Here is a 7,683-nt window from a genome sequence, read left to right on the forward strand (position 1 = left end):
TATATATATATGTATATATATATGTGTGTGTGTGTGTGTGTGTGTGTATTTATGCCTATATATATGGGAGTCCTGGTATGGTAGACGCAAAGCCATTTGAACTGCAAGATCGGCAGTTCAAGCTCACCAGTTGCTCCTTAGAAGCCCTATACAGGGTCACTAGGGGGTCGGAATCGACTCAATGTCACTTAACAACAACCATCTATATCTATATATCTAGTCCTAAATAGATATTATATATGTGTGTGTGTGTGTATAGATAGATAGATAGATAGATAGATAGATAGATAGATAGATATAAAACATTTTTTTGTGATATTTTAAGCACTGGACTGAAAGATCAGTTTGAACCACAGAGTCAGTAGTTCAAACTCACCAACCACTCCTTGGAAGCCCTAGACAGGGTTGCTATGAGTCAAAACCAACCAGACGGCACTTACCAACAACATATATATATAATCTCAGGCAGATGATTTCACTTCACTGCCTGGCTTCAGGTTAGCCATAACAAGCCCGTGGCTGTTGAGTTGACCCTTACACATGGAGATGTCATCTGTTCAGCGTAGTACTATGATCTGTAGAGTTCTTAATGACTGTTTTTTTGGAAGTAGATTACCAGGTCTTTCTTCCCAAGCACCACTGAGTAGACCTTTTGTGCTTAACTATTTGCACTACCCAGGACTCACTGGGATTACCATCTATACACGGAGCAATAATACTTAACATGCAGCATTTCTGAAAATTTAATAAAACAATATATGTAAAGTATATGTCACATAATACGCAATGGATAAACGGTTGTAATTAATATTGCTATCAAATGGAGACTTTTACAAATACACTAGAAGATTTATTTTTAAATGCTTGTTGTTTAATTATAAGACTAATATAATGTATGTTCATTATCAATAATTGAGAATACATAAAGAAAAAAACATTTTTGAAGAATTGAACAATTCCTGTTACCCTGAAATCACCACTGTTCACATGTTTATGTAGTTCAATGGGAATGATTAAAAATGTGCAGTTTCTTGTGCCTTGTAACCTTAATAGTACTCAATTTAGAATAGAAAATTGGCAGGAATGCAGTCTGTTCTGAAACCAATTTCTTGTTTGTTTTGTATTTTAGGGGGTTGGTAGGAGGAGAGAAATTATACACAGATACAAACTATGTCAATACAAACATTATCACATTTTAAAATCATATTTTCTTCCTGTTTTACAACTAAATTTGTAGAGTGCTCTATGGTCCACCTAAAACATTCCTGTGCAATATCTTTTTCAGTGCTCTTAATATAATAGCCCAGGGTGTTTGGTACTATTATTATATATATTTTACAGATGAGGAAATTGAGGATCAGAAATGCTAAATGATTTACTCTTAAGTCTTTCACATACTAAGAATCTGGACTGAAGCCTAGGATTTCTGACTCAAAGCTGGTACCTCTCTGCTAATTATCCATACCACCGAGAACTCTCTCTAATTAGCCTTAATAATCTGAACGGCCTCGAAGATAAATTAGGAAGCAGCACATTGAGCTAGGGAAAGCATGGGAGTGCAAGTCAGGAGATGTAAGTTTAATGCCTGTTTTCAGTATTGGCAAATTACTTACCCTCTCTTGGTTTAACTTTTCTTCATTTGTCAAATGAGAAGAGATGGCCTTTTGGGGGCCATCTATCATTCTAAGGCACATGAAAAATTCAATTCTTTCTATTTTGTGAAAATATTTTTGATGCTCTGCTTAAAAAAATAATAATAACCCTCTAAAAAACCTTGTACACCCTATACAAGGTGTCTATGAGTCAGAACTGACTTCACAGTACTTACCAACAGCAACAACAATCTACAAGAAGGTAGGGAGACTTCCACCTGAAATGTCAATCATTCTGAATCTGTCCCCAGTAGTAAGATGTGCTTGTTCAACTGCTAGACCTGGATAACCTGTGAGAAGCATCCTTTAAAGGATCTACAGTGCAGTGGGCCCCCATTGGGCAGAAAATATTCGGCCAAATATGAGTAACTCAAATGGCAACCTAAGTGTGGATCTCTTTTTCCAAGAGTAGGGTGCTTAACTGGGTGAAAACTAATGACTGTTTTAATGTGTAATATGGGGAGACCTAGTGTGGTATGATACTGCTAACCACAAGGTCAGCAGTTCAAACGTACCAGCTGCTTTGAGCCAACTGGATGGCGCTTAACAACAAAAACGTGAGGACAGTGGTAGTTCTGTGTCAAAATCCCTTCCTTCCATGCATTAGACCTGTGCTTGAGTTCCGGTCAATGCACCTTAAGCGCAGCCACCACCCACCTGTCAGTAAGGACTTGCCTGTTGTTATGATGTCAAACATGTTCCAGTGAAGATTCCAAATTAACATAGACTAGAAAGAAAGACTTACCTATCTCCTTTTGAAAATCAACCAGCAAATACACTGTGGATCACAGCTTTCTGATCAGCAACACGTGCTGTCATGTAATAAGTTTATCCACTCAGAGTCCACCATGAAAGGAGGAAGCACAAGACACATGAAGAAGCCACATGCAGGCATTTCTGTCAATAGTCCCAGCTAAGGTCCCACTGTGATCACAGCTGTCCAATCTGCAACAGAGACACAGGACCAGTGAACATTTATAGTATTAAGTATGGGATTGAAATGAATTGGGTGCTGACTCAGTGACAACTAGCCACAACAAATACAATCTTTTTCGAAGCTGGGATTTGGGATTTTTCTGAACACATACACTGTTTGCACTACATTTTATGGGAAATAATAAGATATTTAGACAACATTTTGGAGAATGAGTATTCCAGATCACTTAATTGTGCTTAAGAGGAACCTGTACATAGACAAAGAGACAGATGTTTGAGCAGAACAAGGGAACACTGAATGGTTTAAAATGAGGAAAAATATGTTCCAGGGTAGTATTCTTTCACCATACTTACTCAATTTATATTATTGTTGTTGTTAAGTGCCGTTGAAGTGATTCCACTTCATAGTGACCGTGTAAAGGGTTTCCAAGATTCAAAGTCCAGTGGTGATCCTACAACACCACATCTGTATGCTGAGCAAATAATCCAATAAAATAGATTATATGAAGAAGAACGTGGCATCAGGGTTTGAGGAAGACTAGTTAACCTGCAATATACAGATAATAGAACCTTGATTACTGGAAGTGAAGAGGACTTTAAATACTTACTGTTGAAGATCAAGACCATAGACTTCATTATAGGTTGCACCTCAAAATAAAGAAAACAAAAATCTTCACCATTGGGCAATAAATAACATCAAAATAAGTAGAGAAAATATAAAAATTGTCCAAGACTTCATGGAAGCAGCAGTCAAGAAATAAAATGGCATGTTGTATTAGGCAAATCTGTTGCACAAGACCTCTTTAAAGCATTCAAGAGTAGAGATGTCAATTTTAGGACTAAGGTGCACCTTACCCAAGCCATTGTACTTTCAATAACCTCATATGCATGCGAAAACTGGAAATATGTAAATAAGGAAGTGAATAAGGAAGATCATAGAAGAATATATGTATTGGCATTATGGTATTGAAGGAAAATGTTAAAAGTACTATAGAATTCCAAAAGAACAAACAGATCTATGGTGAAAGAAGGATAGCCAGAAAGCTCCTTGGAAACCAGAATGGCCAAACTGTCATCATACTTCAGACATATTATCAGGAAGGAACAGTCTCTGGAGAAGGACATCAGGGTTCCTAAAGTGGAGGGTCAGTGAAAAACAGAAAGAACCCCAACGAGATGGATTGGCACAGTGATAGTATCAATGGTCTCAAGTATAGCAAAGAATGTGAGGTTGTTGCAGAATTAGGCAGTGTTTTGTTCTGTTATGCATTAGGTTGTTATGAGTCCAAATCAATTCTCGATAGCACATAATAACAACAATAACAATTGAAACATTGGCCAAATATTTGAAAGGATGAGGGGTGAGGAAAGAATCACTGTATTCCCTGAATCTGAATTCTTTTCTAAGAAATATAGATATTGCTATAGTAGCCAGCATTCAACTGCCAGACAGTAAACTCAGGCACCAGCCCCTGCTGAATGATGATTTGCTATCGATGTCCTCTTGACCTACTCGTTTTGTCTTTACTGACCTCCAACTGAAGCAGCTTTTCCGGCCTAGGGTCCCCCAGAAAGTATGCGAGACCAACTCTACATTGCTCTCTCCCATACTAAAACAGCAAGGACCTTTTGAACATATTCTACAGTCTAGATTACTAAATAAACTTGAAGATAAATTCTTCTAAGTCATATGTTTACTAATAAACATGGTTTTTTTTTTTTTTTATTGTTGTTGTTATTTTGAGTTATATTTATATTTCTCTACCTAACTTTCGAGGTCCCATCTACCTGGACAACCTCTCCTATCATTCCCACCATTTCCCAGCCTAGATTTATCATTACTGCCAAGAGAAACTCTGTTCCCACCTTCCTCTCCTCCACCTCCATAGTAATAACTCCCACTTCGCTGTCACTTATCCAAGACCTTTGTTGTTGTTGTTGTTGTTGTTGTTGCTAAGTGTTGGTTCTGACCACAGCGACCTGTATAGAGTTTCTGAGGAATAGCTGGTGGGTTTGAACTGTCAATCTTGTGGTTCATATTCCAGTGCTGACACTATAGTGCCACACAAGGAGCCCCTATCCAAGACCTTTGTTGTTGTTGTTGTTAGGTGTCATCAAGTCACTACTGACTCATAGTGACCCTATGCACAACAGATCAAAACATTGTTCAGTCCTGGGCCAACCTCATAATTGTTACCACACTTGAGCTCATTGATGGTGCCACTTTGCCAATCCATCTCACTGAGGGTCTTCTTCTTTATCTCTGATCCTCCACCTTACCAAACACGATATCCTTCTCTAGCGACTGGTCCCTCCTGACACTATATCCAAGACCTTTAGATCCTTCAAATCTCAAAAACAACCACATCTCCTCCAGAAAGCATCCTCTAACTACAATGTATGTAATATTCTTACATACATTGATACCTGCCATATTAAGTGCATACAGTACTTATTATCTGTGCCATGTCTTTAGTTCTTAGCCATGGATAGCCCTCAGAAACCCAGACAGGGTCGCTATGAGTCGGAGCCAAATCCATAGCACTTAACAACAACAACAAAATTATGCATATGCTACAGAGTTCATCAGCTCAATCAGATTACATGTTTTTTTTGAAAAAGAGGCATTCCATCATAGAGTCATTCAATGCATATGCAGAGAAGCAGAAGGGTGGGGTTGAGAGGCCAAAATTTGCTGATAGATATCTTGATGGGAGTCTAAGTCATATCTCTATTAGTGTGTAACCATGGTCAATGGCTTAATATTTCTTCGTGCCTCTGTCTTCTTATCTGTAAAATGGTGGCATAATGATAGTTGTAATTACTGTTAGTTGACATCAAGTTGACTCCAATTTGTGGAAACTTTGTGTATAACAACATGGAACATTGCCCAATCCTGTGCCATCTTCATGATTGTTGGTATATTTGAGTTCATTATTGTAGTTGTTGTCACTTCATCTCATTGAGGGTTTTTCTCTTTTTTGTTGGCCCTCCATTTGACCAAGCATAATGCCCTTTTGTATCAGTTGATCTTTCCCAATGACTTGTCCAAAGTAAGTGAAACAACTTACTTTGACTTAGATTATTGGGAGGTCATTACAGATTTTTTTGTCAGGTAGAGTAAGGACCTTTGGTAGCTTAATGGTTATATGTTGGACTGGTAAGTGCAAGGTTAATAGTTTGAGTCTGCCAGTCGCTAGCTACATGGGAAAAAGATGAGGCTTTCTGCTCCCATAAAGATTTACAGCCTCAGAAACCCTATACAAGGTTGCTATCAGTTGATTCTGACATGATAGCACACCACCACCTTTAACAGCATAATTAGAACAGAAATAACATGTAGTAAGTATTCAATCAATGTTAGCCATTGTCAGAAAAGAAGGGGTCAAAACACAGTAGTCTCTGAGCTATGGCTGTAAGATGCACACACACAAGAGTAAGCTCTTGTCATCAAGACATGGGGAAGGGAGGAGACATGGATTGAAATAATTAAGCTACAACATGATTAGCATTATCATAAGATGAGTATAAGAAATTTGCATCTTCCCCTCATTTGGCTAAGTATTGTGTATAGTAGGCAAGCAATTCCAAAGTAACGTAATTAGATTTGAGTGGTGCTAGCTGAACTCTCCACCACGCATGTGTCAGTTTGTCATACTGTGGTGGCTTGCATGATGCTATGATTCTGGAAGCTATAACATGGGTGTTTTGAATACCAGCAGGGTCACTGACAGTGAACAGGTTTCAGCTGAGCTTCCAGACAAAGACAGACTAGAAAGAAGTAGAGACAGACTACTTCTGAATATTTACTCATTGAAAATCTTATGAATAACGGCAGAACACTGTTAGCACCAGATTACATGATGAAGAGCACCAGAATATTGTCAGATATAGTGCCAAAAGATGAGCCCCTAAGTTTGGAAGTCACTCGAAATGACTAGGGGAAATATTCCTCCTCAAAATAAAGTGGACTGTGATGATGCAAATAGAGTAAGATCTTCTGGGCCTGTTGGAGAACAACTCAAAATAAAGAGAAACAACTGTAAACACCCATTAATAATCAGAACATGAAATGTACGAAGTATGAAGCTAGGAAAATTGGAAATTGTCAAAAATGAAACGTAACGCATATTTATTGCTATACTTGACATTAGTGAGTTGAAATGGACTGATATAGACCGTTTTGAATCTAACAATCATGTGGTTTACTATTCTGGGAATGAAAAGTTCAGGAGAAATGGCATCACATTTACCATCAAAAAGAACATATCAAGATCTGTCTTGAAGTACAATGCTGTCTGTGGTAGGATAATGTCCAATGTCTACAAGGTAGACCAGTGAATACCACTATTATTCAGTGTTACATACCACGCACAAAATCCAGTAGTGATGAAATTGAAGAATTCTACCAACTTCTTCTCTTTAAAATGAATCAGACATGCAGTCAAGATGTTTTAATAATTTCTAGCGATTGCAATACAGAGGTTGGGAACAAAGAGGAAGGATCAGTAGTTGGAAAATATGGCCTTGGTGATAGAAACGATACAGGAGATCACATGGCAGAATTATTCAAGACCAATGACTTCTTCATTGCAATACCTATTTTAAACAACATAAAAGATGACTATACACATGGACCTGACCAGAAATCAAATGGACTACAACTATGGAAAGAGATGGTGGAAAAGCTCCATATCATCAGCCAAAACAAGATCAGGGGCAGACCATCAATTGCTCATAGGCAAATTGAGGCTGAAGCTGAAGAAAATGAAAACAAATCCACATGAGCCAAAATATGAACACATCCCACTTGAATTTAGAGATCATCTTAAGAACAGATTTGATGCATTAGACACTAAAGACCGAAGACCAGAAGAGTTGTGAGATGACATCAAAAATATCATACAGGAAGTAAACAAAAGGTCATGAAGAAGACAAGAAAGAAGGAAAAGACCAAAATTAATGTGAGAAGAGAATCTGAATCTTGCTCTCCATCTTAGAGATGCTAAAGTAAATGGGAGACATGAGGAGGTACAAGAGTGAAACAGAAAATTTCAAAGATCAGCTCGAGAAGACAAAGGCAGATATTATAACG

This window comes from Chrysochloris asiatica, unplaced genomic scaffold (genome assembly GCF_000296735.1).
Source record: "Chrysochloris asiatica unplaced genomic scaffold, ChrAsi1.0 scaffold00002, whole genome shotgun sequence".
Classification (NCBI taxonomy): domain Eukaryota; kingdom Metazoa; phylum Chordata; class Mammalia; order Afrosoricida; family Chrysochloridae; genus Chrysochloris; species Chrysochloris asiatica.